Consider the following 24,372-nt stretch of genomic DNA (forward strand, 5'->3'; position numbering starts at 1 on the left):
CCAAAAGAGGCTGGGTGCAGTCTCTTTTGGTATTTCCTTTATTATTTTATTTAAAAATAAACTTCTTCACTTTAGAGAAAGTGTAAATCAAATTATGTGGGAGTTTTAATGGGCCAGGCCTGAGAATGGCACACATCACATTTAATTGGTCAGAACTTGGTCTGAACTGTAAGGAAGGCTGGGAAATACTGTCTAGCTCTGTGTCCAGTAGCAAGAAGAAATAACGTTTTTTGAGAGGAAGTAGCAATATCTGCCACAACAGGCAAAAAAGTAGGGGTGGGCAGGTGAAGAAGAGCATCTCAGCTATTCATTTATTCAAGGAGCAACACATATTTATTGAGTACCTACTATTGACTAAGCTTGGTTCCAGGCTTGGTGGATACAAGAGTGAACAAATAAAAGACTGCTCTTATGCAGTTTCTATTTAGCGGGGAACAGCAGGTGTAAATTCCATTGGCGATGGAACCTGCCCTTCTAGGCCAGTGTGGCTGGAATAGAGTTTTAACGATTTTTCCAGAAAGTAATAAGGACTTCGTATTTGATTCTAAGAGCAATGAGACTCTATTAAATTGAGTATTAACCAGGAAGTGGCGTGATCTGTTTTATTTATTTATTTATTTATTTATTTATTTATTTATTTTAATGTTTTATATTTGAGATGGAGTTCTGCTCTTGTCGCCCAGGCTGGAGTGCAGTGCTGCCATCTCTCTCACTGCAACCTCCGCCTCCCAGGTTCAAGCGATTCTCCTGCCTCAGCCTCCTGAGTAGCTGGGACTACAGGCATGCGCCACCATGCCTGGCTAATTTTTTTTATTTTTATTAGAGAGGAGGTTTTGCCATTTGACCAGGCTGGTCTCGAACTTCTGACCTCAGGTGATTCACCTGCCTCGGCCTCCCAAAGTGCTGGGATTACAGGCGTCAGTCACTGCACCTGGCCGCATGATTTGTTTTAAATAATTACTCTGGCCACCTTATGGAAAATGAATTGTCGGGGCAGAGCTGGATGAAAGAATGGAAATAGAGAGACCAGATATTTCAGGCAGGCTAGAGATGAGCGTGGTCTGGCCTTGCCTGGTGCGGTTGTGACTGATTAGATTGGGTGAAGTACAGGAAAGATACAACAAGGATGCCTGTAGGTGTTTGTACTGAGTCACTGGGGGCACCCTAAGTGGGAGTTATCTCAGTAGGACTTTGAGACACCAGTCAGATAATGGATGTGAAAGCTTTTAGGAAAGGTTGAATGGCGGCTGAAATAGCGTGTGTTCCATTTTACAGATGGGAAACTGAGGCACGAGATACCAGAGGATGGAGTCAGGCCACGTTGTGCGCCACTCTACCCGCTTAGGTGGGTGAGGAGACCGAGGTGTGTTGGGCCCCGCTAAGCTCCAGCACCGAGCTGAGCCCCGCCCGGACCCCGCCAGCCGGCTTTCCCTGTCCGTTGCTCGTGTGCCAATAAAGTTATTGAAATTGACACTGGTTGCTAAGGAAGTGGGTCGCTGAGCCAGGTTGCTAAGGAAGTGAGCGGCCACTGTCTCTCCCCATCCGGGGCAGCGGGGAATGGCTGAGCCAGGGGTTCGCCGCCCCCGCCGCCGCCGCCGTCGCCGCCGCCGCCGCCCGCTTTCTCCTCGGGCCGCAGGTGAGTCGGAGGGGCCGGGCGCCCGCCGAGCAGGGCTTATCCTGTGGCCGCCTGGGATTTTCCCTGCGACCCGCGCCCGCGCCTCCTCCTGGCTTTGCTGTCCCGCGAGCCGGAGCATCCTCTGCCCTGCCTCCCGGGCATCCTCTGGTCGTCTGGACGGCTTTGCCCCTCCTTCCCCGGGCGGAGTCGCGGCCCGACCCCCAGACACAGCCACCCTGGGTCGCAACCCACCTGGGGGCCCTGGGGCGGTGGTCAGGGCCCCAGTTTGGGACGAGGGCGGGGAAGCGAGAGCCTGGGGTCCGAACCTCTGCACTGACCCGGGCTTGCTGTGTGACCTTGGGCAAGTCTTTTCCCCTCGCTGGCCTTAGTTGACCTGTTTATTCAAAGGGGTCCTAACACTTGCTGCTCTGAGTGGTTAAGGTGATGAGACGTGTGTGTGAAAGTGCCCTAAATGGGGAGAGGGAGAATTTTTAGGGCACCCTAGCATGGGAGACCAAGAGGGCAGTTTGAAGTCTGAGTGAGTTAGAGACGTGGCGTTTCCACTTAGTAATTGTGTGGCCCTGGGCAAGTTAATTTCTTTGAGTCTACTTTTTCTTATCTGTGAAATGGTATAATAGACTACCGTGGAAATCAATGAGACTGGGTATGTCAAGTAGCTTGGCACATAGTAAGTGCTCAACCAGCTATTATGAGGCGTCTAGGGGAGGAGGGCAAGACTCCCAGGAGGAGATGACTTTGGGACAGGTAAGGTGTAGGTGTGTAGAGTGCCAGCTCTTACGGGTAGTCCTACTGCAATGCCAACTCCCAACCCCAGTTTTACTTCTCCATTATGCTCAGAGCAAGGGAGGTAGTGGACTTCTACAAGTAGTCCAAACTCTTTGAGGTCAATCCTTTGTAGATAGCTGGGGTCATGGTCTCATTTTCTACTTGGGCTTCGTTCACCCTTCCAGAAGAAAAAAGGCGTCTTTGTGTCCTTTGGGAAGTGCTTACGGCAGCAATAACTACAAGCATATGATTAAGAAGCACTTTACCAGGCATATTATTTCATTTAATCTTTACGTAGACTTTGCCAGGTACCTGGTGATATCATCCTCATTTTGCCAATGAGGAAACTGAGCTTCAGAAAAGTGAAGGGAAGGACCTGCTTAAGAATCTTTTTTTTTTTTTTTTTGAGATAGCGTCTCAGTCTGTTGCCCAGGCTGGAGTGCAGTGGCACGATCCCAGCTCACTGCAACCTCCGCCTCCTGGGTTCAAGCGATTCTTCTGCCTCAGCCTCCTGAGTAGCTGGGATTGCAGATGTTCACCACCTCGCCCACTAATTTTTGTAGTTTTAGTAGAGACAAGGTTTTGCCATGTTGGCCAGACTGGTCTCGAACTCCTGGCCTCAAGTGATACGCCTGCCTCGGCCTCCCAAAGTGCTGGGATTTTATGCATGAGCCTCCACACCCAGCCATTGCCTAAGAATTTTGTATCTATTGAGTGATGGAAGTGGAGGTGTTTCTAGGTAAATCCTGTATTTTATCCCCCATTCACTGTTGCCTCTGATTTTGCAACAGTTGCTATTATAAGGCCACAGGGGTATTCTTTTGTTACTTTTAACTGACTGGAAGCTAAAAGGCAAGGAAACAAGATCTCAGGTAAAGCTTTATTTAAAGAGATACCATCCAAAGTGAGGATCTCAGAAAAGAGTTGGAATCTTTTTTTTTGAGATGGAGTTTTGGTGTTGTTGCCCAGGCGGGAGTGCAATGGCACCATCTCAGCTCACCGCAACCTCCGCCTCCCTGGTTCAAGCAATTCTCCTGCCTCAGCCTCCCAAGTTGCTGGGATTACAGGCATGTGCCACCACCCCTGGCTAATTTTGTATTTTTAGTAGAGACGGGGTTTCTCCACACTGGTCAGACTGGTCTCAAACTCCTGACCTCGGGTGATTGCCTGTCTTGGCCTGCTAAAGTACTGAGATTACAGGCGTGAGCCACCACGCCCAACCTGAGAGTTGGAATCTTTAAAAGAGGGCTTCTCTGTCCCTCATTCCCTCCTCGTTAAAATGAGGGGACTAAGCTAGATTATACTGAAGGCCCTTTCAGTGCTGTTTTGCAGTTGTGGTTAAAAGCCTGCAATCAGACTACCTGGGCTAAAATCTTGGCTCTGCTACTTCCAAGCTGTGTACTACTGAGCAAAGAGGTGCTACTTTACCTCTGAAATGATGGTCAATACCTCTGAAATGATGAGATGACTTTTTGGTAAGGGGCCCTGTGAGGAAGAATTATTCGTAGTTCATTTTGAACCCCTTGGTGGTGTAGTTCCCTCATCTGTGAAATGTGGATAGTAATAGTACATATCATGCATGGCTGTTCTGAGGATTTGTTTGAACTTAATGTATGTAAAGTGCCCAGCATATTTGGTAAACATTAGCTATTGTTATTTGGGCTTAATGTGGTACTTGTACTTATTTTCCATTTGTGGTTGGTGAATGAATAAATTAAAGTATGTGATAATACCAGGTCTGTCAACCATAATGTCATTGCAAGCATGAAACAATAGCCATCATGGCTTTATATACATGTTGATATTTTTATACGGTTGCCCCAGGAACCTGTAATCCTGTGCCACAGTGGGTTGCAAAGAAAGGTGAAAGCTGGCTGGGCATGGTGGCTCATGCCTGTAATCCCAGCACTTTGGGAGGCCGAGGTGGGCGGATCACGAGGTCAGGAGATGGAGACCATCTGGCTAACACGGTGAAACCCCATCTCTACTAAAAAAAAAAAAAAATACAAAAAATTAGCTGAGCATGGTGGCGGGCCCCTGTAGTCCCAGTTACTCGGGAGGCTGAGGCAGGAGAATGGCGTGAACCCGGGAGGCGGAGCTTTCAGTGTAGCCGAGATCACGCCACTGCACTCCAGCCTGGGCAACAGAGCAAGACTGTGTCTCAAAAAAAAAAAAAAAGAAAGAAAAAGAAAAAGAAAGGTGAAAGCTGATGGTAGGACGTCAGATTTGATAGCTGAACACCCAATTCAGTAAATATTTGCTAAATCCGCTTATGCTAGGTTTGTGGAGGATGTGGAGATCAGTCCCATCTCCATATCCTTCAAGGAACTCAGAGCTTAATTTGCAAATTACTGCATTTGACGTCTTTAAATGAATTCATATCTTATGTTTGCCTTGGCTGCAGAGTAAAGCCACTGATTCTAATCTGTTTTGTTGTGTCCCTAGACTTCCGTTAGGTGCCTGGATTAGAAACCTCAGATTGCTTCCTAAGCCTTTTCATCCACTAATTTGCAAGTCCCTGAGAAAGACCCTCCTTTTATGTAACAAAGAGTAACAATACTTGACAATAACAATATGGTGCCTAATGGCTTACACAAATGCTTACACTTGCTCACTCATGCTTTTACTCATTTAATCTTATCTGTCCCTTCAAGGAAGGTAAGGTGCAGATGAGAATCTCTGTTTTATAGTTGAGGAATCTGAAGAGAAGCCAAGAAGCCATGATGCCATTGAGTGGCCCATTTCACGTTGAAATCCAGTCTTCTGACTTCAAATTCAGTGTATTTACCACTGTCCTCCCCAGATTGTATTTATTTAGCATTTCCTGAGCACCTAGAATGTGTCGGTTCTGTTTTAGCCTGGAGATATCATGGTAGAAAGGTACACGAGTTCCTTGCTCTCATGCAGCTTATATTCTACTGGCAGCAAACAGAAATATACACCAATGAATGAACAAGGGAATTTGGATAAGGAATAAGTGCGGGGGTGAAATCCCATCTCTTAAAAATACAAAACTTAGCTGGGTGTGGTGGCATGTGCCTGTAGTCCCAGCTATTCAGGAGGCTGAGGCACAAGAATTGCTTGAACCCGGGAAGCAGAGGCTGCAGTGAGCCGAGATTGCGCCATTGCACTCCAGCCTGGGCAACAGAGTGAGACTCTGTCTCAAAAAAAAAAAAAAAAAGAAAAAAAAAAAAAAAAAAAAAGAAAAAAAAAAGAAAAGGCCTGCTAGGAGTGGTGGACATTTTTGCTGGCCAGCCATTTGAAGATATGTCAGAAGGAAGAGCAAGGGTAAAGGCTGTGAGGTGGCAACAAGCTTGTTAAGTTCCAGAAACTGCAAGAAGGCTTAGAATGGCTGGGACAGGTGAGTTGAAGGCAGAGTGGGGAGGTGGATGGATGTAGGGGATGGGAGTGGTGGGGAGCACTCAGATCATACAGGGCCTTGTCTGCTAGAGTAAGGAGTTGGGATTTTGTTCTAAAAGCCGTGGAAATCTTTGGAGGTTCTGGAGAAGGGGAGTGGCATGATTTATTTTTATTTTTTTAAAAAAATCACTCTGGCCTCTTTGTGGCAGTGAATTTTAGAGGGCATAGGAGTGGCAGCCAGGAGGCTAGTTAGGAGGTTAGGTGAGAGAAGATAGTGGCCTTCTAGATTGGTGGCAGTGGAGATGGTAAGAGGACGGATTGGGGATGTGTTTCGGAGGTAAAACCAGCAGGATGGTGGGGTGACGGTGAGAGAATAAGGATGACTCCTGGGCTTTTTCCTGAGCAATTAAGTAGATGTTAGAGATGCCATCTGCCTCTGAAATGATGAGAGGACTTTTTGGTAAGGGGCCCTATGAGGAAGAATTATTCATAGTTGATTTTGAACCCCTTAGAGGAGAAGCACAAGGTATACGCATCATACTTTATAGTCTGTGGGGAGGAAATCCCAGATTATGCTGACAGAAGCTAGCCAGGTACAACTGATTGAAACTTGAAGTTCCTACTGTGAACAAAAAAAAAAAAAAAAAAAAAAGTCGTGCTGCTTTTCTACAGTCTGGCTCTTTGCCAGCCTGTGGAGCGGCAGGTGTGGGCTTTGCCAGAGCAGTACCCATCTGTCTTTCTGTCTTGTGCTATTGGCATTGCAGTGCTGACTCGGGATCTTGGCTGAGGGAGCCTGGCCAGCTCTCGAAGAGGGAGCAGAATCACTAGTGAAGTTCATTCGGTGCCCCAAATGGCCACACTCTCCCTGCCAGGTTCTTTCCTGGCCACCAAGTGACAGTTCTAAAGTTTCAGAGCTTTTGACTTGAGAATCCCTGGAAAACCTATTGTATTCTACCAGAATTCCTAGAGGATTCTTGAATCTCTTCTGAGCAAGGGAATTCGAGCTTCATTGTTACACATTCCAGTAACTGTACTTGTAAATCTGGGCATTACAGGGTTGTACATTCAGCATTGTGAATAGTAAGACTAATAGTCTTATCACTGCCACTTGTTTATTTAATTAAATTTAATATATTTATTTATTTTGGAGACAGGGACTCCCTCTGTCACCCAGGTTGGAATGCAGCAATGTGATCCTGGCTCCCCAACAGCCTTGAATTCCTGGGTTCAAGTGATCCTTCTAGCTTAGCCTCCTGAGTGGCTGGGACCGCAGGCATATATTGTCATGCCTGGCTAATTTTTAAAAAATGTTTTGGCCGGGCGCGGTGGCTCAAGCCTGTAATCCCAGCACTGTGGGAGGCCGAGACGGGCGAATCACGAGGTCAGGAGATCGAGACCATCCTGGCTAACACAGTGAAACCCCGTCTCTACTAAAAAATACAAAAAATTAGCTGGGCGAGGTTGCGGGCACCTATAGTCCCAGCTACTCGGGAGGCTGAGGCAGGAGAATGGCGGGAACCCGGGAGGCGGAGCTTGCAGTGAGCTGAGATCCGGCCACTGCACTCCAGCCCGGGCAACAGAGCAAGACTCCGTCTCAAAAAAAAAAAAAAAAAATGTTTTTGGGCCGGGCGTGGTGGCTCACACCTGTAATCTCAACAGTTTGGGAGGCTGAGGCGGGCAGATCACGAGGTCAAGAGTTTGAGACCAGCCTGACCAACGTGGTGAAACCCCTTCTTCTACTAAAAATACAAAAATTACCTGGGCATGGTGGTGCACACCTGTAATCCCAGCTACTCAGGAGGCTGATGCAGGAGAATTGCTTGAACCTGGGAGGTGGTGGTTGCAGTGAGCTGAGATCATACCACTGCACTCCAGCCTGGGCGACAGAGCGAGACTCTGTCTAAAAAAAAAAAAAAATTCTGTAGATGGCTAGGCATGGTGACTCACACCTGTAATCTCAGCACTTTGGGAGGCTGAGGTATGTGGATCACCTGAGATCAGGAGTTCAAGACCAGCCTGACCAGCATGGCGAAACCCCATCTCTACTAAAAATACAAAAATTGTCAGGTCGTGGTGGTGCATGCCTGTAGTCCCAGCTACTTTGGAGGCTGAGGTGGGAGAATCACTTGAACTCGGGAAGCAGAGGTTGCAGTGAACTGAGATTGTACCACTTCTCTCCAGCCTGGGTGACAGAGTGAGACTCCATCTCAAAAAACAGAAATTTGTAGAGACGGTCATACTATATTGTCCAGGCGTCTTGGACGCAAGTGATCCACTCACCTTGGCCTCTCAAAGTGCTGGGTTACAGGCATGAGCCGCTAATTTTTTTAGAAAACCTGGTCTTACTCTGTTGCCCAGGCTGGAGTGCAGTGGTGCAGTCATAGCTCATTGTAACCTCCAACTCCTGGGCTCAAGCGAGCCTCCCGCCTCAGCCATCCAAGTAGCTGAGACTACAGGTGCATGCCACTACACCCACCTAATAAAAAAAAGAGAGACAGGGTCTTGCTATGTTGCAGGCTAGTCTCAAACTCCTGGCTTCAAGCAGTCTTCCTGCCTCGGCCTCCCAAAGTGCTGGGATTACAGGCATGAGCCACTGCACCTGGCCACCACTGCTATTTGTATAACTTTGCAGTTTAGAATGCTCTTTCCCGTGCATTCTCATTTACTAATTGTCAGTTGAGATTATGTGGACTACATATTATCCCCAGTTTACAGATGAAGACGCTGTGGTGTGGTCACTTGTTTTTGTCAGTAATATTAAACATTTTCTAGGTGCTGAGTTAGGGAGATCCTTGCTGCTCAAAGTGTGTTCTCTGTGACAGACGTACCACATCCCCAGAACCTTGTCAGAAATGGAGAACCTAGGCTGGGTGCAGTGGCTCACGCTTGTAATCCCAGCACTTTGGGAAGCCAAGGCAGGAGGATCACTGGAGGCTAGGAGTCCAAGACCAACCTGGGCAAAACGGTGAGACCTCATCTGTAGTTTTAACAAAAGAAGAAGGAAACAACAACAGGGCCTAGATCTAATAGACCAGAGCCTGCCTTTTACCAAGATCCCGGATGTTTCCTGTGCACGTTAAAGTCTGAGATGCTCTCATCTAGGTAATCAGTAGCAAAACTAAGACTTACCAATGATAATGACAATGAAAGTAGTAGTCGTAGCTAAGATACATTAGCCAAGCAGTGTTGTAAGCACTTAACACATGTTGTTTCATTTAGATTTAGACCTCACAGCAATCCTGTAACACAGGTTCCCAGAAGAGGAAAGTAGAGGCTCAGAAAAGTTCAGTAACTTCCCCACATCTGCTGACTCCAGGTCTGTTGTTCTTTCTACCATGCGCGTATTCATCTGTTTTTCAGGTGGGCAGTGACCGCATGGTAGCTGTCTTGTCAAGGCTTCTCTTCCATACCTACGCAACTCATTTTAAATGATGATCCCCCCCCAGAAAAAAAGTGACTTCAAAGAATGTTTGAGGAAATAAAGAATGTTTGAGGAAATCAAGGGAAAAACTTCTGAGCTAGATGGGTGTCGGTTACTTGGCTGATGAAGCCGCAAACAGATATCTCATTTGGTAAGATAAGCTACCTCTCACACTTCTCAGTGATCTAACTTCAGGGCCAGAACTGCTGAAGCAGGTAGGAACTGTGAGCTTGTATTCTGAGTCATTTAGCTCTAAACTGTTTCTTGATTCTGGTGATAAATATCTACACTGGGTGAGAAGATAGTGGATAAAGTCCCATATAACACCCGCTGACTAATTGTTAAAAGATTCCATCTCACTGTGCCTCAGTTTTCTCTCTCTGCCCTGTGGGCTCATTATTTTCCTTTCAACACTTCCTATCTTTCTAGACTCTCAGAAAGATTTATTGGTCAAGGACTATGCCATTATAGGAAATTTTGACCTGAAAGGATGGTGGGAACTGGGTAAAGGCAGGATTCTGCTACTTGCTGTGTGACTTGGAGCAAGTGACTCAACCTCTCTAGGTCTCTCTGGCGTAAAAAAAAATGTGTGTATATATATGTATATATCTGTAAAATAAAGACATAGGACGGTTCTCCCCAAAGCCCTTCCAGCCCCGCCCACAAGACTGAACCTTGAGTTGGGTGATATTTTGTTCTTTCTTGGTGACTTCACACTGGGCTTTCTCCCAGAGCTTTCGGGTGTGGCTTTTAGAGTGTATTTCTTGGCAGAGAGCGTTACAATCAGCTCATCTTATCAGCATCACACATCTGCACAGCAGCTTGGGATGTTCATGTTTAAGGTTCAGTTAATCATGGTGACACATTGTGTCTTCTCACTTCGTCACACTGATTGCAGACATTGAGCTCTTCACATAGGAAGATCTATCTTTAGTATGCTGATTTATTTAACTCATAATTTGCATTAGAGAGTGAACCAGTGATAATCATGGTGGGTGTGGCTTTTATTTTTAAAGTTTTTGGCAAGACATTTGCAGCACTTGCATTTTGTCATGCTTGAATATAGTCTATAAATGGAAATGGGTTCAAGTGAAATAGAAATTGCCATAGATTATTGGGAGCTTGGGACTTAACCACTCTGGAGTCCTTCATGTCACCTTCAGCAGTGCTTTCAGGAAGGGCTTGCTTGGCCTTTTGTTGTGTGACATAAATTAAACAGAAACTAAAAGCTCATAGCACAATCGCTAGCAGCTTAGCGGACTGTAGTAATCATTGTAACACATTTCAGAACATAAGCAAAAAATCTAGCTGGCAAATCATAAAAGATTCCATCTAGGTAAGATAAAATATCAGTTCAAGTTACCTAAAGATAACCACAAGAAGATAGTCCTTGGTGGAAGTAGTTACTGGTTTTGCAAGATCTGCAATAATAAGTTAGACTCTAGCCTAAGAAATATATGTGATGTTTTTCCTTGTTTAGTTCTTCAGCTGTCAGCCTTTTTTAAAAATGTAATTTTTTCCTGATTATAAAAATAAATTTCCATTGAGGAAAAAATGAGGAAAATACTGAACAGATTAAGTAAGACTGACTTTAAGATCCACCACCCAGAAATAGCTACTGTTAACATTTTACTGTCCATATACAAATGTATTCCTAAATACATTTTATCTCATGGGCTTGCAGTTCTTACCTATTTCCTCCGTTGTTGTTATTTAGGCTATTTTCAATGTTTAAACATTATGAGTAATGCTTCAGAGAACATCTTAATGATGATTATTTTGTGCAAACCTTTGTCTGCATTGCTGATGGTTTCTTTAAGCTAGGTCCTTTAATGTTAAAATTGTAAATTACAAAGGCAACCCCCTGAAAGAATGCTTTTAACATGGCAGTGTTCACCTAAAACTGAAAAGGCAGACACAATTACAGTTCGGTTGGGGAATGTACCCAAGGTGATGATACCCTAACTGAGGTTTTCGCTTACTTGACTACTTGCAGATATATTTTTAGGAAGTTGTATTCAAAATGTATTTCCCATTTTCCATTTGGAAATCTTCACTTAACATTATTTCATAACCATTTTCCATATTTTGTACTTAGTTATTTAAATTTTTATTTTATTTTGGTAGAAACAGGGTCTCACTGTGTTGCTCAGGCTGGTCTCAAACTCCTAGGCTCAAGCAATCCTCCTGCCTTGGCCTGCCAAAGTGCTCAGATTACAAGTGTGAGCCACCAGGGCCAATCTATTTTTTGTTATTTATTTATTTTTGAGATAGGGTGTCGCTCTGTTGCCCAGGCTGGAGTGCTGTGGCATGATCATAGCTCATTGTAACCTCCAACTCTTGGGCTCAAGTGGTCCTTCCACCTCAGCCTTCTTTTTTTTTTTTTGAGACAGAGTCTTGCTCTGTCACCCAGGCTGGAGTGCAGTGGCCGGATCTCAGCTCACTGCAAGCTCTGCCTCCCGGGTTCACGCCATTCTCCTGCCTCAGCCTCCCGAGTAGCTGGGACTACGGGCACCTGCCACCTTGCCCGGCTAGTTTTTTTGTATTTTTTAGTAGAGACGGGGTTTCACCATGTTAGCCAGGATGGTCTCGATCTCCTGACCTCGTGATCCGCCCGTCTCGGCCTCCCACAGTGCTGGGATTACAGGCTTGAGCCACTGCGCCCGGCACCTCAGCCTTCTAAGCAGCCAGGACCACAGGTGCGTGCCACCACTCGTGACTAATTTTTAAATTTTTCGTGGAGGCAGGATCTCACTATGTTGCTCAGGCTGGTCTCGAACTCCTGGCCTCAAGTGATGCTCTTGCCTCAGCCTCCCGAAGTGCTGAGACTACAAGTGTGAGCCACTACACCTTGCTATGTTTTTGTGTGTAGTAGTTATTACTACACGTTAGTAGTTTAGTAGTAACTACTACACTTTCCCAGGCATTGGACATTGAAGTTGTTTCCACCTTTTTTTTTTTTTTTTTTTTGAGACGGAGTCTTGCTCTGCCGCCCAGGCTGGAGTGCAGTGGCCGGCTCTCAGCTCACTGCAAGCTCCGCCTCCCGGGTTTACGCCATTCTCCTGTCTCAGCCTCCCGAGTAGCTGGGACTACAGGCGCCCACCTCGTCGCCCGGCTAGTTTTTTGTATTTTTTAGTAGAGACGGGGTTTCACCGTATTAGCCAGGATGGTCTCGATCTCCTGACCTCATGATCCGCCCGTCTCGGCCTCCCAAAGTGCTGGGATTACAGGCTTGAGCCACCGCGCCCGGCCTTTTCCACCTTTTTATAATCACATATAATGTGTTATACAGAATATCTCCTTCTCTCTCAGCCTCATAAGAGAACAATTCTAAATAAGTGGTTTGTGGAAAGTTTGAACTTTAAAAAATTCTAACAGAGAACTGTACATTTCCCTTCTTAGGATCCTCTAAAAGTATTTTCTTTTTTTTTTTTTTGAGATGGAGTCTCACTCTCTTGCCTAGGCTGGAGTGCAATAGTGCAGTCTCAGCTCACTGCAACCTCCACCTCCTGGGTTCAAGCGATTCTCCTGCCTCAGCCTCCTGAGTAGCTGGGATTACAGGTGCACACTACCACGCCCAGCTAATTTTGGTATTTTTAGTAGAGACAGGGTTTCACCATGTTGATCAGGCTGGTCTTGAACCCCTGACCTTGAGATCCACCCGTCTTGGCCTCCCAAAGCGCTGGGATTACAGGCTTGAGCCACAGCGCCAGGCCTAAAAGTATCTTTTTAAAAACAGCTTTAGCTGGGTGTTGTGGCTCATTCCTGTAATCCCAGCGCTTTGGGAGGCCTCAGTGGGAAGATTGCTTGAGGCCAGAAGTTTGAGACCAGCCCGGGCAACATAGTGAGACCCCATCTATACAAAACATATAAAAATTTACCCAGGTACAGTGGCTTGCACCTGTACTCCCAACTACTCGGGAAGCTGAGGCGAGTTCAAGCCCAGGAGTTCAAGGCTACAGTGAAGCATGATTGTGCCACTGCATTCCAGCCTGGGTGACACAGTGAATGAGATCCTGTCTCCAAACAAACAAACAAGAAAATTTTATTTAGATATATTTTACATATCATGAAGTATTTTTTTAATGTAATAGTTTTTCTTACCTTCTTTTGTGTCTTCTTTTATCCATTTTCTTTCTGATGAAGAATTCCCTACGAGTAGGACCCAGAACGTAGGCCTTTGTCATTTCAACCCTTCATTATCTGAATAGGCTGTTGCATATCATTATAACATTGGACAATGAGCCAAGACAGTTCTGATGGACTTTTGAAAAGGGATTTTCAAAAGCATTTAACTCATCATATTAATAAAATAACTCCTATGATTTATGGGAAATTCTGTTGGATCAACTTTGGAAACTGTTTACTATAAAGGTAGCATGCATAGGCATGAAGCTTGATAAAACAAGGTGCTGATTCAGGGGATCTGAGTGGGTCCTTATATTCTGCAGAGCTGAACCAGGTGGAATAGGAGGAGAGTTAGGGTGACACGCAAACACAACATCCTAAATTATGTTGAATGCAGTGGTGAGAGCTATTCCCTTTAAAACTCTCTTGGTTCTTCTGACTGTGTCAAGAAGAATACTGTATTTGTTTGGTACTAGTCTGTTTTTTTTTTTTTTTGAAATGGAGTCTCACTCAGTCGCCCAGGCTGGAGTGCAGTGGTACGATCTCGGCTCACTGCAACCTCTGCCTCCTGGGATCAAGCAGTTCTCTACCTCAGCCTCCTGAGTAGCTGGGATTACAGGCGCCTGCTACCATGCCTGGCTAATTTTTGTATTTTTAGTAAAGATGGGGTTTCACCATCTTGGCCATGCTGATCCTTTACACCTAACCTCGTGATCCACCTGCCTTGGCCTCCCAAAGGGCGGGGATTACAGGCGGGAGCTACCACGCCCGGCCACTAGTCTGTTTCTTAACAGTTGTTAAGTTCCCTTTCAGACCAATGGTGATCAAGCCTCAGGCCTCAGATAAGCTACAATATTTAGCTAGAATTTAGTAACATTGTTGTCTGTTCTTATATTTATTTTCAGTTACTTTCTGTTCATAACAAGTGATACTGATTTTCCATTCATGGTAGTCATACACAGTTTCTTTTTAAAATAAATTTGTGTTAATAGAAGTAGATTTAAAGAAAAAACGTTAAGTAAATAATAGTACAGTTGATGATAGATATAGTGAAAATTGTGAAGAAACAATCTGATTACTGACATTTAGGACATGCTGATGTGGAAAAAGGCCATGGACTTTGGAGCCAGGTGGACCTGGTTTCAGCTTGCTTTACCACTTATTAACTCAGTGTGCCACTTTACTTCCCTAAGTCTCTGTTTTTTTCTCCTGCAAATTGGGTCAAGGTAGGGTTACCACTTGTGGGCCAGACGCTTGCTGCCTGTCTTCATCTAGTCCTTACGCTGCCCCAGGCAGCAGGTGTTAGTGATATTCCCATTTTACAGATGAGGACATCAGCTCCGAGGGGTAAGAAACTTTCACAGAGCCTCAGAACTAGGAATGATAGGCTGGGCACTGTGGCTCCCAGCACTTTAGGAGGCCGAGGCAAGTAGAACACCTGAGGTCAGGAGTTCGAAACCAGCCTGGCCAACATAGTGAAACCCACTCTCTACTGAAAATACAAAAGTTAGCCGTGCGTGGTGGCGGGCACCTGTAATCCCAGCTGCTTGGGAAGCTGAGGCAGGAGAATCGCTTGAACCCGGGAAGTGGAAGTTGCAGTGAGCCAAGATCACATTACTACACTGCAGCCTGGGTGACAGCAAGACTCCATCTCAAAAACAAACAAAACTAGGAATGATAGAGCTGGGTTTCAGTCCCAGGTGTGTCTGAATCTCTTTTTGGCTATTCAGGCTACCTCTGCCTGTTAAATACAGGTTTTGCTATGGCCCTCTTCCCATAGCATTATTCACAATAGCCAAGAGGTAGAAGCAGCCCAAATGTCCATTAATGGATAAATGGATAAAGAATATGTGGTACAGGCCAGGCGCGATGGCTCATGCTTGTAATCCCAGCACTTCGGTAGGCCAAGGCAGAAGGATTGCTTGAGCCCGGGAGTTCCAGACCAGCCTGGGCAATATAGTGAGACCTTGTTTCTATAACAAATAATAATAATAATAAATTAGCTGAGTATGGTGGCACGTACCTGTAGTCTTAGCTACTCAAAAGGCTGAGGTAGGAGGATTGCTTGAGCCTGGGAGTTCAAGAATGCAATGAGCTGTGATTGCGCCACTGCACTCCAGTCTGGGTGTCAGAGCGAGACTGTGTCTCAAATAAATAAATAAATTAATTAAATAAAATAAATATGTATGTGGTACATACATAGAATGGAATATTATTCAGCCTTAAAAACAAGGCAGTTCTGACACGTGCTTTAGTATTGATGAACCTTGAGGGCATTGTGCTGAGTGAAATAAGCCAGTCACAAAAGGACAAATACTGTTATGATTCCACTTACCCGAGGTAGCTAGAGTAGACAAAATCATGGAAACGTGGTTACCAGGGTCTGAGGAGAGGGGGAAATGAGGAATTGTTCAATGGTTATAAAGTTTCAGTTTTGCAAGATGAAAAAGTTCTAGAAATGTGTTATACAACAATGTGAATATAGTTAACACTACTGAACTATATACACTTAAAATGATTAAAAGGGTAAATTTTATATTATGTGGGGTTTTTTACGGTAATTTTTTAAAAAATTTAAATGATAAGCCATTGGTTAGAGGGTGATTTTTTTTTTCATTTGGAAAATCCCAATTATACATAAAACTAGAATAATACAATGAATCATGAACCCATTACCCACCTCCAGCAGTTCTCAGCAGTTGGCAATCCTGTTTTACCTATAACCTTCCATGCACCCCACCCCTGAAAAAGATCCCAGACAGCATGTAACTTTGTCTGAAAATATTCTTGTTTATCTCTAGAGGATAAGAACTTTCTTTTAAAAATAATAACATTTTTACACATAAATAACAATAATTTCTTACATTGTCTCATACCCAGTTTTCCAATTTCCTTGATTGTCTTTTTCTTTTTTTTTTTTTTTTTGGAGATAGAGTCTTGCTCTGTCACCCAGGCTGGAGTACAGTGGCACGATCTAGGCCCACTGCAATCTCTGCCTACCGGGTTCAAGCAGTTGTCTTACCTCAGCCTCCCGAGTAGCTGGGATTACAGACATGCATGCACCACACCAGCTAATTTTTGTATTTTTAGTAGAGACAGGATTTCATCATGTTGGCCAGGCTGGTCTTGAACTCCTGACCTCAAGTGATCCGCCGTCCTTGGTCTCCCAAAGTGCTGGGATTACAGGCATGAGCCACTATGCCCGGCCTCATTTTTTTTTTCTTGAGACAAGGTCTCATGGTATTACCCAGGCTTGAGTGCAGTGGTGCAATCAGAGCTCACTGCTGCCTCAAACTCCCAGGCGGCTCAAGCCAACTCCTGGGCTCAAGCGATCCTCCCAACTTAGCCTCCCGAGTAGCTGCGGCTACAGGCGTACACCACTACACCCGGCTAATTTTAGAATTTTTTTTTGTAGAGACAGGGTCTTGCCATCTTGCGCAAGCTGGTCTTGAACTCCTAGGCTCAAGTGATCCTCCTGCCTTGGCCTCCCAAAGTGCTGGGGTTATGGGTGGTGAACCACCTAGCTTGGTCCTTGTACATTTCTTAACAGTTAGTTTGTTTGAATCAATATCAAAAAAGGATCTGGACATGGTGGCTCACCATGGTGGCTGGTATTACATGGTGGACCTGTAATACCAGCACTTTGGGAGTCCTAAGTAGGAGAATCACATGATACCACAAGTTTGAGACCAGCCTGTGCAACAAAGCAGGACTCCCCTCTCTACAAACTCTTTTAAAAATTAGTCCAGCCATGGTGGCTCATGCCTGTAATCCCAGCACTTTGGGAGGCTGAGGTGGGTGGATCACTTGAGGTCAGGAGTTTGAGACCAGCCTGGCCAACACAGTGAAACCCCGTCTCTACTAAAAATTAAAAAAAAAAAAAAAAATTGGTTGGGTGCAGTGGTGCACACCTGTAGTCCCAGCTACTCTGGAGGCTGAGGTGGGACGATTGCTTGAGCGAGGAGTTCGAGGCTACAGTAAGCTGAGATTCTGCCACTGCGCTCCAGCCTGGGCAACAGAGCAAGACATTGACTCTTAAAAAACAACAGAATGTGAAGACCTTGACTCTTAAAAAAACAATAGATTGTATACAACAGTCCTACCTCTGGGAGTGGATCCTACCAACTATTCCCACTTATCTAAAGGTATATATGTTCAGTATAGCCACTGCAGTACTGTTTGCAGTAGCAAATGACCAGAAACAATCAGAAGGTCCCTCAGTAATGGACTGACTGATCAAAGACTTTTTTTGGCTAGGTGCAGTGACTCGCGACTGTAATCCTAGCACTTTGGGAGAACAAAGCGGGCGGAATACCTGAGGTCAGGAGTTCAAGACCAGCCTGGCCAACATGGCAAAACCCCGTCTCTACAAAAGATAAAAAATTAGCTGGATGTGGTGGGGTGTGCTTATAGTCCCAGCTACTTGGGAATCTGAGGTGGGAAGATTGCTTGAGCCCAGGAGGTCGAGGTTGCAGTGAGCTGTAATTGTGCCACTGTACTGCTGCCTGGGCAACAGAGACTCTGTCTCAAAATGAATGAATGAATGAATGAATGAATGAATGGGTGTAAGACAGAAAAGAAAGGGAAAAGAAGCAGCTGGGCATGGTATCTGATGCTTATAGTCCCATACTTTGGGACGCTGAGAGATGGAAGGATCACTTGAGCCAGGAGTTTAAGACCAGCCTGGGGACCAGCCTGGGCAATGTAGTGAGACTTTTGTCTCTACAAGAAAATAAAAACAAAATTAGCCAGGTTTGGTGGCATGTACCTGTAGTTCCAGCTACTGAGGAGGTTGAGGTGGGAAGATTACCTAAGCCCAGGAGGTTGAGGCTGGGGTGAGCCAACATCATGCCACTGCACTCCAGCCTGGAGTGCAGAGCAAGAGTCTATCTCAAAAAAACAAGCAAAGAAAACAATACAAAATGAGTTGAGGGGAGTTCTCCAAGATTTATACAGGAAGAAGTACAATGGTGTATAGTATACTGCTACTTGAGTTAAAAAGGTTTTAAAAAAAAGATGAAGATGAAGGAGCAATGCAGATATGTTAGGAAGATTTACGTGCTCACTGTATACTCTGTACAGCTTGAATTGCTTTAATCTGTGCATAGACATACACATGTATATATGCATATATATATCAGGTGTTTTAAAAATATATGGGTTTATGTATGGTTTTTAAAATAAGACAAATCTGGTTTTAAATCTTGACTCTTCCACTTAATTGTTGTGTAACCTTGGGCAAATTAATTTCCCTGAGTCTCTGATCCTTATTCTTTAAATGAGGCTAATGCCTGCCTTCCTCCTAAGGTGATTTTGAGGATTAAAAGAGGACTACACATTAAGCTCTTGGTATACTGTGAGTTGTGACTATTGAATTCAATAAAACCCAAGAACCGCATTGATTCTGAATGGTAGGTGTTGTCCAATAGACTTGAATATATTTTTTTGAATGTATTTTATAAATGTTTTACAATTGAATGCCAAAAAGAGTTTCTTTTCCTCTTTCCCTACCTAAATAAATGCTTTGTTTGCCTATTTGTGTCATCAAATGACAGAGAGTACATGGCGCCTGTTTGAATTCAGGGCAGGCATTTATTGTTCTTGTTACTTGACTGTGACCTTTTTAGGTTTCTTTCCAGAGAACTAGCGTGTCTTCTTCAGACATTTAAGCTGAAATCAAAGTTCTGGACTTTTCTCCAAAGAAAACGTTGCATTTTGCTCCCCCAACCTTAATTATAAAAATACAAAGAAAGCAAAACAATAACCTGCAGGCTCACCACCCTAGAGGTCAATATTGCCTGCATTTCCTATTTAGTACTTTTCAATGTTAAAAGCTAAGCGTTTGACATTCATTAGTTTATTTAATCCTTTAGAACAGTTCTTTAAAGGAAGTGTTGTTATTAACCATACTTTGTGGAAGAAGAGACTATGACTTAGTAAGTTTCTTAAGATTTTGTAGCTAGTAAATGGCAGAGCAGAAATTCAAAGCCAGACCTGTTGAACACCGTAGCTGATGCTTTTAATAATGTCTTTATGCTATGTTCCCCAAATCTGCCTCTGCACATGTGCATGTACACATAAACATTAACTATATCATAGTAGTTCTGTTTAGTAGCCTTTTTCTTCACTCAACAATGTGTCTTGAATATTGCCCATATCTAAATACCTAGAGGTTTGTTGCCATTTTTAATGACTTCATAGTTTCCCATTGTAGAGATGTGCCATAATCTAACCACTCCTTTATTGATGAGCATTTAAGTGCTTAGAGATGGTGTTGTGACAAACACAAATGTGTATTACATCGTTGCACATGTATTTAGTTGTATTTACTTACTCAATTATGTCCTTAAAATAATTCCAAGAAATGGAATTGCTGTTTCAAGGGAGTATTCACATTTAGAGTTTTGGTGTTGATTGCCTGACTTCCCTCAAGTATGTTGTGCCAGTTTGAGATGCTGTGGCTCTTATATATTCTTTCTGTAAGGGACATTTTGAAACTTTTTAGACAGTTCACACAACTGTTACCCCCGCTTTTTTTTTTTTTTTTTTTTTGGAGACAGAGTTTCACTCAGGCTGTAGTGCAGTGGTGCAGTCTCCACTCACTGCTAGCTCTGCCTCCCGGGTTCACGCCATTCTCATGCCTCAGCCTTCTGAGTAGCTGGGACTACAGGCGTCCGCCACTATGCCCAGCTAATTTTTTTTGTATTTTTAGTAGAGATGGAGTTTCACTGTGTTAGCCAGGATGGTCTGGATCTCCTGACCTCGTGATCCACCCACCTCAGCCTCCCGAAGTGCTGGGATTACAGGCGTAAGCCACTGCGCCCGGCTGACCTTATGTTTATAAATAATGCCTGTAATAACATATTTTATTGGTTTCTTATTTGACATCTTTGCTCTAAATGCTTTTTAGAGCTGACACTACGTGACTTGCTACATTTACATAAGAAAGTTAAAAATTCCAGTGCTATGGACCTAATAGAAACTGTTTTACAAAGCTTCATCATAAATTTGGGATAAGTAGGTACCAAATTTAGATCCCTTAGTAGGTCCCCTCATTTATCAATTAAAACATTTTTATTATCTTTTTTTTTTTTAAATTGAGATGGAATCTCGCACTGTCTCTTGGGCTGGAGTGCAGTGGCATAATATCAGCTCACTGCAACCTCTGCCTCCTGGGTTCAAGCGATTCTTTTGCCTCAGCCTCCCGAGTAGCTGAGACTACAGCTGCCTGCCACCACACCCGGCTAATTTTTGTACTTTTAGTAGAGACGGGGTTTTACCATGTTGGCCAGGATGGTCTTGATCTCTTGACCTTGTCATCCACCCACCTTGGCCTCCCAAAGTGTTGAGATTATATGTGTGAGCCACCATACCCGGCCCATTTTTATTATCTTATATTCGTGGTGGTCAGCACAAATGGATAGATAAAATGGGAAAAATGAGTAACCCCTGTGTATTTAATTTCACAAAGCCTTTCCATCTCTCTCTTTCCCTTTATTTTATTTTATTTTTTGACTAAGTAATATATTTACATGATTCAAAACTCAAGAGGTATTAAAGAGTATACGCACTTTGGGAGGCTGAGGTGGACGGATAACCTGAGGCCGGGAGTTCGAGACCAGCCTTGCCATGGCGAAACCCCATCTGTACTAAAAATACAAAAATTAGCTGGGTGTGGTGGTGGGTGCCTGCCATCCCAGCTACTCAGGAGGCTGAGGCACAGGAATCGCTTGAACAGGAGGCAGAGATTGCAGTGAGCCAAGATTGCATCACAGCACTCCAGCCTGGGTGACAGAGTGAAACTCGGTCTGAAGAACAACAACAGAAAAAAGGGTATATAATGAAAAGTTTCTCTTCTACTTTTGGCCCTCATCCACTCAGCTCTTTTAGGGAAAGCCACTGTTGTTATCTGGCAATTGTTATATGGTTCTTGTGAATTCTTTCAGATATTTTTTATGCACATATAAGCAAATGTAGAACCATTTCCTCAATATGTATAAAATATCTTTTTAAAAGTTCTGCAGGACAGTAGTGTTATTTTTCAACCCAAGATGGATAATCTTGTTTTAAAAAGTGTGTAACTCCCGTTGTGAAACTGGCCATCATAGGAACCAGAGACCTAGAATTGGACTTGCTTTCCTGATGTGATTCAGGGATTGCAAACATGGGATCCTGATACTTCAAAAACAATTAGAAATAATTGTAAAAGGGAGTAGTGTTGATGGTGATGAAGTGGATATAGAGTAAAAACAGCTGCTTCCCCGGAGAGAAGCCTGTCCAGGGAATTGGTTTAGGCTGCTTAGCAGGGAGTCGCTTTTATCTTCTTGCTTGAGTGTTGCAGTGCTTTTCTGATTGCTCATGTGGTCTTTGGCTTGGGCTGCATTTCAGACACTCTGAGTATTTGAACCCTGGGCCAGGCAGTTGGCAGGTGGCTGCCTGATCTGATCTTACAGGACATTGCTTTGGAATGCATTGATTTGAGGTGCATTAGTATGCACTCTGTGTGCCCACAGGTTGCACCTCCTTGCAGGGTTGTTCCTGGGGAATTGCCAAACCTCTATTTTTTTCCCATTTGGAGATACCATATGCTCATTAAAGAAAATTTGGAAAATACAGAAATGTTGAAAGAACAGGGGAAATCACCTGTACTATTACCCAGGGTTGACCACTATTGATGTTTTACGTGTCTTTATTTTATATAATTGTGACTGCATACGGTAATTCAATTTTGTAAACTGCTTTTTCATTTATGATAAGCACTTTCTATGTTATTACAGGGCTTCAGCAAATGGCATTTAAAAAGATAGGCTAGGCCGGGCGTGGTGGCTCACGCCTGTAATACCAGCACTTTGGGAGGCCGAGGCGGGCGGATCACAAGGTCAGGAGATCGAGACCACGGTGAAACCCCGTCTCTACTAAAAATACAAAAAATTAGCCGGGCGTGGTGGCGGCGCCTGTAGTCCCAGCTGCTCGGGAGGCTGAGGCAGGAGAATGGTGGGAACCCGGGAGGCGGAGCTTGCAGTGAGCCGAGATCTCACCACTCACTGCAGCCAGGGGGACTGAGCGAGACTCCGTCTCAAAAAAAAAAAAAAAAAAGATAGGCTAGTGTGTCAGGCCTTTCTTAGTCAAATCATACATACGTGAATTTGGTCATAGACAGAGATGTCTACAAGAGCCAGCCAGGAAGTATAAATGAGCAAAGCATGCTAGATGTGAAACAGGAGAGAGTAGGGTTGGGGAGGATTCCTATTGCTGCCACTTGGGGTTCAGGTCAAGGGCTGTCAGATACTCCCATGTTTCCAGAGAAATGTAATTTTTTTTTTTTAATATGAAATTGTTAGGCTGGGTGCAGTGGCTCACGCCTGTAATCCCAGCACTTTGGGAGGCTGAGGCGGGCAGATCACCTGAGGTTGAGACCAGCCTGACCAACATGGAGAAACCCCATCTCTACTTAAAAAAATACAAAATTAGCCGGGCAAGGTGGCGCATCCCTGCAATCCCAGCTACTTGGGAGGCTAAGGCGGGAGACTCACTTGAACCTGGGAGGCGGAGGTTGCAGTGAGCCAAGATCATGTCATTGCATTCCAGCCTGGACAACAAGAGTGAAACTCGATGTCAAAAAAAAAAAAAAAAAAAAAAAAAAAAAAAAAAAAAATTGTTGTTTTTTTGAATTAAAAAAAAAAAAAGAATTCAGGCCTGGTGCAATGTCACCAGTAATCCCAGCACTTTGGAAGTCCAGGGTGGGTGGGTCACTTGAGGCTGGGAGTTCGAGACCGGCCTGGCTAACATGGCAAAAACCCAGCTCTATAAACAAATACAGCAGTTAGTTATGCATGGTGGCGTGAGCCTGTAATCCCAGCTACTCAGGAGGCTGAGGCAGAAAATCGCCCGGGAGGCAGAGGTTGCAGTGAGCTGTGATTGCGCCACTGCACTCCAGCCTGGGTGACAGAGTGAGACTCTATCTCAAAAAACAAACAAAAATTCAGAGAATAATGTAAGAAATAGAATCAACAAAGTAAGAGAAATGTTAACATTTTCTCTTATAAGCTTGAAACCTTCCTCTGTTTTTGTTTTTTAAGAGAAAGGATAAAATATTACAGATAAAGTTGAAATATCCTTCCCATCTCTGCTCCCATTATCCATACTTCCCATTGCCCAGTTTGGACAGCCACTATCATAAATTATTATATATCCTTCTATCTCTTCTCCCCTCCCCTCCCCTCCCCTCCCCTCCACTCTCTTCAGAGACACGGGCTCACTCTGGAGTGCACTGGTACAATCATGACTCACTGTAACCTCCACCTCCTGGGCTCAAGTGATCCTTCCAGTTTTCTGGAGTAGCTATAGGTAGTAGGCCACCATGCTGGGCTAATTTTCATTTTTGGTAGAAATAGGGTCTTGCTCTGTTGCCCTGGGTGGTCTCAAACTTCTGAACTCAAGTGATCCTCCTACCTCAGCCTACCAAAGTGCTGCAGTTACACAGGTGTGAGCCACTGCACCCATCCTATCCCACTTTTTAATACTTATACATACATAAATGCAAATCCATGAGCACCATATTGTTTTGTAAGTTCCTAATCATAACTGTCACTCTGCAGCTTTGTTTTTCACTCAAGCCTATTTATTTATCCATATTAAATATGTAACCCTAATTCAGAGGTTGACAAACACTTTCTGTGAAAGGGCAGATAGTAAATATTTTAGTATTATAGTCCATATTGTCTCTCTTGCGACTACTCAACTCTGTTCACCTCTGTAGTTAATGCAGCAGTAGATAATATGTAAACTAAGGGACATTGCTGCTCTAATATAACTGTTTACAAAACCAGGATCTGGGTCAGATTCGTATCATGGGCTGTAATTTGCTGACTTCTGCTCTAATTTATTCCTTATATCTTAAAACTACTGAATAGTGTATATATATATATGTGTGTGTGTGTGTGTGTGTATATATATATACACACACATATATATTGTTGTTATTATTATTATTATTATTTATTTATTTATTTATTTTTTTTGAGACGGAGTCTTGCTCTGCCGCCCAGGCTGGAGTGCAGTG

The 24,372-nt window shown here is 44.0% G+C and overlaps 1 protein-coding gene across 1 annotated transcript in view; it reads left to right on the top strand.

The window, feature by feature from the left end:
* Window positions 1–1,500: 1,500 nt before the first annotated feature.
* Window positions 1,501–24,372, top strand: part of KIF3B (kinesin family member 3B) — a 62,635-nt gene continuing 39,763 nt past the window's right edge. Inside the window, exon 1 of the mRNA XM_017865070.1 lies at window positions 1,501–1,636. The gene's annotated coding sequence lies outside the window, so the exon portion shown is untranslated. The remainder of the gene's footprint in view (window positions 1,637–24,372) is intronic.

The sequence above is a fragment of the Rhinopithecus bieti genome, unplaced genomic scaffold (genome assembly GCF_001698545.2).
Source record: "Rhinopithecus bieti isolate Rb0 unplaced genomic scaffold, ASM169854v2 scaffold_78508, whole genome shotgun sequence".
Classification (NCBI taxonomy): Eukaryota; Metazoa; Chordata; class Mammalia; order Primates; family Cercopithecidae; genus Rhinopithecus; species Rhinopithecus bieti.